We start from the raw sequence: 12375 nt of genomic DNA on the forward strand, positions 1-12375 counted from the left end.
TTTGGCCTTCATGGATTTCTTTATCTTTAATCCTTTTATCATGTCATTTCTTGGTCTTCTCTTTATAAAGCCATGAACTAGAGTATGCATCATTCCTTAGCTCTTCAAGGGCATTCATTTGCATCAACCAGTTGCTCTTTAGTTCTTCCATGTCGAAGTTACACCTCTTTAAAGCCCAAAACGCCTTATGCTCTAGCTCGACCGGTAAATGGCATTGCTTTCCATAAACTAACCTATATGGTGTAGTACCAATAGGTGTTTTGAAAGCTGTACAAAAATCCCATAACGCATCATCTAGCTTATCCGACCATTCCTTGCGGTTGCTTCCCACCGATTTCTCTAAAATTCGCTTCAAGGCTCGATTTATCACTTCGGTTTGTCCACTAGTTTGTGGATGGTATGATGTGGAGAACTTATGGGTGACCCCATATTTCTTTAGCACCTTTTCCAATTGATCATTGGCAAAATGTGTGCCTCGGTCAATTATTAAGGCCTTCGGAACGCCAAAACGTGAAAATAGCTTCTTCAAGAATCGCACCACTACCCGTCCGTCATTTGTCGGTAACGCTTGTGCCTCCGCCCATTTTGATACATAATCAACCGCTACTAGTATGTACTTGTTTCCTTCGGACATGGGAAATGGTCCCATGAAGTCAATTCCCCACACATCAAACACCTCGCACACTTGGATACTATGTTGTGGCATTTCATTTCGAGATGAAATGTTTCTCACTCTTTGACAAGCATCACATTCATTGACAAATTGGGCTGCATCTTTAAAGATTGTAGGCCAATAAAACCCAATGTCAAAGATCTTCTTTGCAGTATAGTGTGCTCCATGATGTCCTCCCATGGGTGTAACGCCCGTAGATCCGGGCTAGTCAATTTAGAGATGATAAGCATCAAAAATGACTTTTTGATGGAAGATTATTTAGAAGTATTAATCTTAACCAAGTTGTAGTATATGTCACAAGGTTTCCGTGCATATAAAGAACGCCAAAATCCGAGTTATAACGAAGAAGTTATGACCTGTCGAAGTTTCGCGATAGAACCGACACGACCTAGCGTGACCCAGCGCGACGTAAATAGTGAATTTAAGGTAGATAGATATCTAGCCTTAGTGATCTAAACTAGAGTCGAAGATTTCTTCGATAGTAGTCCAACGATAAAAAGACAGACGAAAACAGAGTTCAGATGAAGGAGTTATGAATTTCGAACGGAGTTTTCCTGTCCCAGCCTACTATAGATAATATATAAGTAATATACTTATAATATATTAAGAATAAAGTCAAAATTAGCCAATGGAGTCTAAACGAGAGTTGTAGAGCATAATCTCACCTTCGCGGCGATATAAAGAACGTCGAAAACGGAGTTCGTATGCGAAAGTTATGAATTTCTGAAGTTCGGGGCGCGAAACCCCAAAACTGTCAGAGACCACGACGTGGCAAGTGTCCTGACACCTTCGGGAGGCCCCCAGATGCAACTTGGGATGACACATGCAGTGACGATCAAGCCCATGACGTGGCAAAAGGATCCCACGACGTGGCAAGGGCCAAATTTTCCCTATAAATAGATTTGAAGGGCTAGCCGACTATGGTTGCTCCATCCCTTCTCTCCCACTCCCGATACACCCTCTAAGCCCTATTTTAACCCCCGAAGCCCCGGTATCAACCCCGAGACCTGAAGCAAGTCCCGAAGCCCGAAGATCCCGAGAAGAAAAGAGTTTCCGAGCCGAAGCTCTGCCCGCGAGAAACTAGGTGTGTGAAGTGATCCCGGTTTCACCGAAGAATACTGCTTCTGCAAGTCGTAGTGTTGTCCGATCATCTTCTGATCAACTGAGTGTATACTACCTTTCATAAACACGATAATAATACAAGTATGGTTTGAGTGTATTAAGTTTATTGTTGTTTATATGTGTGAGTGTGTAGTTACTTTCTTCTAACACATAAATATGATGTATTTGCTATGAAATACGTGCTATGTGTTTATATATTAATTGTCTATATGGGATGGGATTGGAATTGATGTTTTTATATGGGTGTTAAATGATTTAAACTATATATATAATTTATATCTACAAATATGTTGGGTAGAACATGGGTAGATGAAATAGTTGATGTGTGTTGAACGAATGTGATAAGAGAAAGGTGAGGATATAATGGTGATGATAATTTAAACTATATATATAATTTATATCTACAAATATGTTGGGTAGAACATGGGTAGATGAAATAGTTGATGTGTGTTGAACGAATGTGATAAGAGAAAGGTGAGGATATAATGGTGATGATAATTAGGTGATGAGAAACAGGTGATGATGATTAGGTGATGAGAAATAGGTGATGATAGAAAGGTGATGATAATTAGGTAATGATAAATAGGTGATGTGAGATGAGAGGAGATACCATAACCTTGACCGATGATGTGGAAATTTGGCGATGTAGTCATCTACCAGAGTATAGATGGCGACCACGGACTATTCTAGATGACCCTGTGGAAACACCAACAGGCTCATAACCTGTAGGTGATGAATTACGAGTCCAAGCGATGTTGTGGCTACGTATTCATGCGATGATACTCTAACCCTTACTATGAATTACGAGTCCAGGCGATGTTGTGGCTATGTATTCATGCGATGATAGTCTAACCCTTATTATGACTTACTAGTCCAGGCAATGTTGTGACTACGTATTCATGCGATGATCCTTAGGAAAAAGTCCTTAGGAACAATCATACAAGGAAATGTGATGTAAGGAGATGAGAGGTAAATATGATGTAGGAGATGACCCTTAGGATAATTCCTTAGGGAAGGTACTTAAGAAATAAATGGAGATAACGGGGATGGGTAATTGGGTTGATTGTTTGATGATTGAATATAATAATTATATTATTGTGGGTTGAAAACCCTATATGCTCACCAGGCTCCCAAGCCTGACCCACTCAGTTTTCTTTTCATTACAGGTAATGGCACAAGGGTATAAGTTGGTGGACTTGACGAGAGATTTTGGATTATAGATCAGTAGTTGAATAACTATTGTAAGGTCTATTTTATATTGTTTATGCTTTTGGTCTGTATTGAACATGACATCCCAAGGTTTTATTATTTAATGAAAATACGTTCTCTTTGAGAAATGTTTTGATGAATTTTATCATATTTTATTTTGGGAACAAATTCCGCAACTCTTTTAATCAAAAGATTACTCTGATTTTATAAAACAAAGCATAAACAAATCGGTCTTTTCTGGCCGTGAAATTGGGGATGTCACAATGGGCCTGCTATGACAATGCTCTAGTATTCTCCGGCTTTCCTTCTCGAACACAATCTTCGTATGATACCATCCGCACAGCTTCGGAAGAGGTATGGGTCGTCCCAAAAATAATATTTTATTTCAGCAAAGAATTTCTTCTTTTGTTGACTGCTATAGTCCTTCGGGATGTATTTTGTAGCTAAATAATTAGCTATGTCTGTGAACCATGGCTCTTCTCCCACTGACACCATAATGTATTCGTCCGGAAAGTCGTCTCCATCTTTGTCTTCTTGCAATTGCGGGTTCTCTAGCCTTGACAAGTGATCAGCTGCTATGTTCTCCATTCCCTTCTTGTCTCGTATCTCTATGTCGAATTCTTGAAGAAGTAGCACCCATCGTATCAGTCTTGGCTTAGCATCCTGTTTGGAAAACAAATACTTGATAGCCGAGTGGTCAGTAAAAACAGTAGTTTTAGATAAAACCAAGTAAGGGCGAAATTTGTCAAAAGCATATACCACAGCTAACAACTCTTTTTCAGTGGTGGTGTAGTTTTCTTGGGCTGGGTTTAAAGTCTTGCTAGCATAGTATATGGGTTGAAAGTGCTTATCAACCCTTTGACCAAGGACAGCTCCTAATGCATAGTCACTAGCATCACACATAATCTCAAAGGGTAAGTTCCAATTTGGTGCAATAATGATCGGGGCATTAGTTATTTTTTCCTTTAAAAATTCAAATGCCTCTAAACACTCTTTAGTAAAATTAAATGTTGCATCTTTTAGTAATAATTGTGTTAAAGGCCTAGTTATTTTGGAAAAATCTTTTATGAAACACCGGTAAAAACCTGCGTGTCTTATAAAACTCCTAATGCCCTTCACATTAGTTGGTGGGGGTAATTTGGCAATGGTGTCAATCTTTGCCCGATCCACTTCAATTCCCTTTTTGGAAACTTTGTGGCCCAAAACTATACCCTCCTTGACCATGAAGTGACATTTTTCCCAATTGAGGACCAAGTCGGTTTTCTCACACCTAGCAAGAATTGAGTCAAGATTTGTGAGACAGTCATGGAAAGAAGATCCGAAAACGGAAAAGTCATCCATAAAAACTTCCATGAATTTTTCCACCATATCGTGGAATATAGCTGTCATACACCTTTGAAAAGTCGCAGGTGCATTGCATAGCCCAAAAGGCATGCGTCTATAGGCAAAAGTCCCACTTGGGCAAGTGAATGTGGTCTTTTCTTGGTCCATTGGGTCTATGGGTATTTGAAAATAACCCGAAAATCCATCTAGAAAGCAATAATAGCTATGGCCCGATAGTCTTTCTAACATTTGATCAATAAAAAGTAAGGGAAAATGGTCTTTACGAGTGGCATCGTTTAGCTTTCGATAATCGATGCACACTCTCCAACCGGTTACCGTTCGTGTCGGGAATAGCTCGTTCTTTTTGTTGGTTATGACCGTCATCCCTCCTTTCTTGGGCACCACTTGGACCGGACTCACCCATGGACTATCGAAAATGGAGTAAATGATTCCTGCATCTAAGAGTTTCACCACTTCCTTCTTGACTACTTCTTGCATGTTCGGGTTCAACCTTCTTTGGTGTTGTACCACCGAGTTTGCTTCTTCTTCTAGATTGATCTTGTGAGAGCAATAGGATGGGCTTATTCCCTTGATGTCGGTGATGCTCCATGCTATGGCCCGTTTCCGCTTCTTCAACACTTGCACGAGCTCCTCCTTTTAAGACTTGGATAGATCAGAGGCTATGATTATTGGCTTTTGATTGCCTTCTTCCAGAAATGCATACTCCAAATGGTCTGGTAACGTTTTGAGCTCTGTTCGTTGGTTCTGAGTGACGGACTCGCCGAGTGCAGGTAAGGTACTCGGCGAGTTGGTGGCTACATTCACGAATTCTGACTTTTCTTCAGATGTACTCGGCGAGTAGATGGGTCCTACTCGGCGAGTAGGACTGTCAGATTGCTTCATTAGCTCTTCATACTCTGATTCTTCCAACAGTCTTTCAATTTCCATTAAATCTTTTTCTGGATCAAATGCTCCATCTAAAGCTGTAAACTTGCTGGAATCTTCAGGTATGTCTTCCTCCAATAGTTCGTCAAGCATATCTATTGAGAATGCTGTGTCGTCACTGCTCCTAGAATACTTCATAGCTTGGTCCACCCCGAATGTCACTGAATTGTCTCCGACCCGTAAGGTGAGCTTTGAGTCTCTCATGTCCACTACAGCACTGGCCGTGTTGAGGAAGGGCCTTCCAAGGATGATTGGTACTTATGGATCCGCCTCCATGTCTAGAATGATGAAATCAACAGGAAAGACAAATTTATCCACTTTCACTAGTAAGTATTCGCATATGCCTCTTGGGAAGGTGACTATCTTGTTCGCCAAATGTATTGCCATGCGAATTGGCCTTGGCTCCGGGAGGTCTAGCTTCTTAAAGAATGAGTATGGCATAGGGTTCACACTTGCTCCAGAATCAGCTAAGGCATGAATAGCAGCCAAGTTGCCAAATTGGCAAGGTAAAGTCAAGCTCCCCGGATCACCCTTCTTCTTTGGTAGCTTATTTAGCATTGCAGCGGAGTAGTTTTCATTGAGCACTACCTTCTTTACTTCTTCCATCTTTCTTCTATTGGTGAGAAGTTCCTTAAGGAACTTTGCATACTTGGGCATTTGCATGACGACTTCAACGAAAGGTATGTTGATTTGAAGAGTCTTGATGTGGTCTAGAAACTTCTGATACTCCTCTTCCTGCTTCTCTTTCTTAGCTCGGGCTGGGTATGGCATTGGAGGTTGGTAAGGCTTTTCAAGTGCTTGCTCACCATTTTTTGATGGTGTACTCGCCGAGTCCATCGGTCCTACTTGGCGAGCAGGACTGTCAGATTGTAAATTTTGGTTTTCTGCTGGCTTTTCTGCCTCATCCTTCTGTGAATCCTTGGGTGCTTCAGTCCGAATAGGTGCCAGGGGAGTGATTATCTTCCCACTTCTTGTTGTGACAATGTTTATGTGCGCGCCTCGTGGGTTATTTTCGGTTTTGCTAGGAAGTTCGCCCGGTGACCTTTGGTTAAGTTGTTGAGCAAGTTGCCCAAGCTGTGTTTCTATATTGTGGATAGATGCTTGCTGGTTCCTGAGCATGGTTCTTGTTTCTTGAATTGCAGCATCATGATCACTATGCCTTTTTTTCTGACGCAGCTACAAATTTAGTGAGCATATCTTCCAAGCTCGGCTTCCTTTCTTGCACCGGCTCCTCCTTTTGGTAGAATCCTCTCCCTGTTTGTCTATACTTCTCCTCCTTGGCTTTCTTGTACTCATCATAAGGGAGCCACTCTTTCTTTTGTTTGCGCCAATCTTCATCATCTCGGTCTCTACTCGAGTAACACGCTTGTTCCTTCTTGTTGCCATTCTCATATAAATCGCAGTCTCTAGTGAGGTGAGGCCCATTGCAGTTTTCACAACCCACCCGAATAGCATGGATCGTTTGATCCATTTTATCCATTCTCCTATCCATGGTTTTTAGCATAGCCATGACCGCGGATAAGTCTTCAGTAGCAGCATAAGCGGCTCCCCTAGTGACATCATGTCTAGGGTTATGGTATTCTCTAGAGTGTTTAGAGAATTCTTCAATCAATTCTTTAATCACCAGGGGCGGCTTCTTTGTAAGTGGGCCTTGCGAGTCTAGTAGCTGCCTAGTTGTGACATTGACTCCATCATAGAAGATGGAGACTTCTTGCTGGCTGTTTAGATCATGATCGGGGCAATTTCTTAGCAAACTCTTGTACCTCTCCCATGCTTCATATAGCGACTCTCCAGCTTGTTGTTCAAAGTTTGCAATGGCCTTCTTCAACTTGGCTATCTTAGAAGGTGGGCAAAAGTGATCAATGAATTCTTCCTTCGTCTTGGCCCAAGTAGTGACTGATCCGGGGTGAAGTGACTTGAGCTAGTCTTTGGCAGCACCCTTGAATGTTACCAGAAGCATACAAAGTAGTTGAGTCTCGCGGGTTACATTTGGAATATTAAAGTAATCAGCTACATCATTGACTTCATCCAAATGCTTGTAGGCATCTTCATGATCTTTCCCATAAAAAGGTATTTCTTTGAGTGAAGCTAGGATATGACCCTTTAGCTCGAAGGTAGCAGTCGCGGGAATTGCGGGTTGCACAAGTCCGGGGCCATTGTCGTCGCGCATCCTCTTCTTCCATTCTCCCATGGGGATTTCATCAATGTTAGCCATTGTGAAAGCTAACTCTTCCTCGGACTCGGTTTCGTGCTCGTATGTAGGCTCCTCTTCTTCCTCGGTCTCGTACCTGATATCTTCTTGAATTGGTTCTTCGATTATCAAAGAGGCACTGGATGCTCATGATTTACTGCTCTTCTTTTTCCCAAAAACGGTCTTCAAGTAGGACAAAGGCGACTTCTTTGGTGTACTTGAACTCTCCACGTCCTTTCCTTTGTTCCTTTTCAATGCGGATTTGGGATCTTCAAACGGGGGTACCAGTGGGGTGTTTGATCCTCTGGTCATGAAAGTCCTGAAATAAATAGAATAAAAGCGTAAAAAGAACAAAAAAATGTACTAAAAAAATAAAAATTAACTGCTAAATAAACTAGTACTCGCCGAGTAGGTGCGACTGCACTCGGCGAGTATCAGTGAGATTTTGAAAAAATTCTAAACTTAATATTAAACTAAAACAGATACTAAAACCTAATTACTAATTACTAAATTGCAATAAATGAACTCTATGCAAGTAAACTCACACAAAGGATCGAAAAAATTAGGAATTAGATTAATTATTTAGAATCGTTCCCCAGCAACGGCGCCAAAAACTTGATGTGTGTAAAATGCACTTGTTTTATCCCTACTTTTTATTAATAAATTTAGCACACAAAGGCAGTGAACCTATCTTTTAGTGGTATAGATTAGTAAGTAAGGTATCAAACTCAGGGAACGGAAAATTAAACTAATAACTAATTTTAACTAAAACAATTAATAAAAGTAAAGGGGTTTCTTCTAGTTTTGCAAGACTAGAAACTTAAGCACACTAAATTAACTAATTAACTAATTAACTAAACAAAAAAACTAATTCACCAAATTTGATAAAGATGTTTCTATTTAGGTTCAACCAATTCACTCCTATGGTTATTTATATTTATGATAGATTAATTGTTATTGGTTACTAATTATAATGGTTAGGTTCATGTTCATTACTCCTAACCCTTAGACAATTAACTAATTTAAGCGATGATCAAGTGTTTAAACTAATTAATTCCCTAGATTAATGATTTGGATTAAATAAGATTTGTAATGGTCAATTGAGTTACTAATTCAATTAACCTCTTGTTTGATGGTTTCTCAAACAAGCTCACACATTAATCTTCCTATTGTCTTATTAATCTTAGTTTCATAACCATTACTTCTAAGCATATGGTTTAGTGTTCACATAGACATATGAGGTTAACAACTAAGATATGTTCATGCAGCCTAATTGTCTTCCAATTAACAGAAAATAGTAGTGATTAATGCATAAGGTTCTTTAACAAACTTAATTTAATAGATCACCAATAAACAATCAAACAAAAATTAATAATTAAACCATAGGAGTTCCTTGGTATTCCCCAAATAGAAACAAAAACGAATTTAGTTCATAGTTGCAGTAGAAACAAACAAAAAAACAAGTTTTACTAGATCAAACATATTCAATTCCTAAATCTAAGTGGTAGGATTAACCTAGTTGCTTGAATTCTTCAAAAGATTGAATCTTAGGGTTCCTCAGCGTCTTCTAGGGCTCTTAGTCACAGCTTAACCTTCAAAAATCGCCAGGAATGTTGCCCCATTGGATAAAGATTCGGTTTTTATAGATATCTCAAAACAGGGTGTACTTGGGGAGTAGCAGGACCAACTCGCCGAGTAGGTGCATAGTTATCCGTCTTGAATCAGGAATCGTAGCTATCTTCTGGAACATCCTCGTGTACTCGCCAAGCAGAGTCGTCTACTCGCCGAGTAGGTGGTCTTTTGTCTCTTATTTTCATTCTTTGGTCTTCAATTGCTTTCCCTTGCTCCCTTTTACTTCCAAGCATGTCTTCTGGACTGAAAACAAAATTCAAACGATTTTAAGTACCTTTTGTCCACATTGTTCACATAATTAATTAAAAATGATTAAGAATATGTGCTAAATAATTAACTAATTATGCACATATCAAAGTTTTACACAAAACCATATCATCAAACAAAGGTTTGAAAGAAACAACAATTCCACTAATTGTTCTTAATCAGGTGTATGGTGATACTAAAAACTTTGACAAACTAATGACCGAAAAGGGTGCTCATTTTCTCGAAACCAAATCAGTGGTGTATCCTAAATTCAAATTATCAAATGATGTTGTTTTTCCAAACCAAGTGTTCGTGACAACTGGAAATATCAAAAACATCAAACCAAAGATTAACAAATTAGTTAAAGAAGATAACAAATGTACAACTAATGAATGATTCTTTTCAAATCAAAACAGTATCGAAAATAATCTCACAAAGAACGCATACACTTTTGAAAGACAAAAATCTCAACGAAAATGGGTTGAAAAACAAAAACTCGTGGAAGAAGTTTCAAAACAAGTTGTTATGGAAAATGAAAAAGTTGTCAAATTAAATTCACAAGAATTCAAAAATCAAATTGGCAAATTTTCAAAAGAAAATGAAATTTCAAAAAAACAAGCTCAAAAGAAAATTTTCTGGCAAACTGTTGAGTATTGAAAGAAACAAAACAGTTTGACAATGAAAACATCTGAAAAGACGAAGTCTAAATTTGTTAAGACCATGTACTCCTCATATACAGACAATAAGAAAAATCTCGCTCAAAGAAATAAATCGATGTCTAAATCTCATCCACAAACAACTTTTTCAAAAGCTAAAATCACATCATTTTCGAAAAATGTTGGTCATTCATCAAATAAATTTCAAAAGCAACATTCTACAAATCAATTTTCTTCTAATTCTTAACAAAGATTTTCTCAAAATCAAAACTTCAAACCCACTTCTTTCCCAAATCATTCAAAGAATTTTCACAATCGATTTTCTCAAAATACAAATGTCGAAAACAAGGTTAAAAGTGGGCAAGTTGAGAAATTTTGTCCTAAATCAAATGTTGATTTCATTCCACAAAAACCGAATTTTCCAAATTCTTCTGGGAAACAAAATTTGAAAGTCTCGTATACTAAGGGATTGTCTAGTGAGTAAAACATAGACCATAGGCTTGAAGGAAAATGAAGAATGTATCAATCACGAAAATATTCTCAACAACAAATTCGAGAAGCTTATGAGAAGTATGTGAATACTTCGTCAAATGAAAGTTCATCATCAAAAGAATCGAATGTTTCTGTAAAAGCTTGGAAACCAGTTTCGAATGAAAAGAAAGTTCAAACACAAACTAAGAAGACGAAGGCATGTGTCAGTGACAATCCTAAACCATCGAAAAATTATGTTTCGGTTCCTTTAACTAATGATGTTGACTTCATTGATAGTTTCAGATCAAAAGTTCGTAATTAGGTTATAGGTTCTTCATTTCACTCTTTGTTTAAAACTAATTTCCAAGGACCCAAACAGCCTTGGGTACATAAATTCTTTCATTAATTGCAGGTTTTGTGTGACGAGCAATATGGTGATAAATGATATATTAATAGTGGTGGCTCTTGTCACTTGACTGGAAAGATGAAGAATTTGCGTGATTGTCGAAGTTTACAGAATGCAGTTGTTAAATTCAACAACAATCACAAGTGTCAGGAAAAAGGCTATGTCAAAGTAACGAATGTGAAGTTTTCTGTTAATAGAGTGGCTTATGTCGAAGGTCTTTAACATAACTTGATAAGTGTTTGACAACTAGTTGTGGGAACTGGTAATCAAGTGGTTTTTAACAAAGAATGGAGCATAATTTCGAATGCCAATACAAAAGAAGTTTTGCTGAAATCCAAGAGAAAAGGAGATATGTTTACTCTTGATATCAATCCTATTGTTGGTAAGCCATCAGTGTATTTACTTTCGAAAGCTTCATCAGACATCAGCTGGCTTTCGCATCGAAGGCTTTCGTATCTGAAGTTTCGAAATTTGAACAAACTCATGGTTCAAGATCTGGTAAGAGGATTACCTATTTTAAAGTTTGACAATGATACTTTATGTGCAGCTTGCGAACAAGGGAAGCAACATAAACAAGTTCATCCAATTACCATAGACTCGAAAATTGTCGAACCTTCAGAGTTACTTTATATTGACATGTGTGGACCATCCACAGTTGCAACTCTTAACAAGAAACGGTACATTCTCGTTATTGTTGATGATTTTTCTACATTTACTTGGGTTTATTTTCTCAAGTTGCAATCTAAAGTTTCACAAATAATGATCGCTTTTATTAAAAAGATGGAAATTAGCTTAAAGAAGAAACTTCGTAAAATCAAAAGTGATCATGGTTCTAAATTTAAGAACAATGTTCGTGATTCGTTTTTAGTGGACAAAGGAATTTCACATGATTTCTCGTCACCATATACACCTCAACAAAATGGTGTGGTTGATAAAAGAAATCATTCTCTTTGTGAAGTAGCACGAACAAGGCTTATATATGGGAATCTTCCTTAATATCTTTGGGCAGAAGCGGTTTCCACAACATGTTTTACTCAACACAGATCATTTATTCATCGTTGTTTCAACATTACTCCTTATGAAATAATAAATAATTGAATACCTAATATCAAATTCTTTCATATTTTTGGTTGCATGTGCTTTATTATGAATCTCAAGGATAGTCTTTTGAAATTTCAGGCAAAAGTTGATGAAGGAATTTTCTTGGGATATTCTCATAATTCAGTTGCGTACAGAGTGTTGAACAAACACATACGAAAAGTGGAAGAAATGTTTAATCTTACGTTTGATGATTATTTTGTTAAAGAAGTTGAAAAGCGCTTTGATAATCACCCAATTATTAATGAATCAAATGATGAATCTGAAATTTCAAATTCGACAAATTTTGATTATGATTTAATTTTTGGTGTTTCAGATACAGATGCTGATGTTGAAGTTAATCTACATGATAATTAAATTCCTGAAACTGAGAAGCATATTGATGACTTGACATTCACTCAAG

At 37.9% G+C, this 12375-nt stretch overlaps 1 non-coding gene across 1 annotated transcript; it reads left to right on the plus strand.

Annotated features, from left to right (window-relative positions):
* The first annotated feature begins 6996 nt into the window (after positions 1-6996).
* LOC145044553 (small nucleolar RNA R71) lies at positions 6997-7103 on the plus strand. Its single transcript, XR_013681502.1, has one exon. It is a non-coding gene; the product is annotated as a small nucleolar RNA R71 (small nucleolar RNA).
* The last annotated feature ends 5272 nt before the right edge of the window (positions 7104-12375 follow it).

Source organism: Lactuca saligna, chromosome 4 (genome assembly GCF_052625555.1).
Source record: "Lactuca saligna cultivar CGN05327 chromosome 4, ASM5262555v1, whole genome shotgun sequence".
In the NCBI taxonomy this organism is placed as follows: domain Eukaryota; kingdom Viridiplantae; phylum Streptophyta; class Magnoliopsida; order Asterales; family Asteraceae; genus Lactuca; species Lactuca saligna.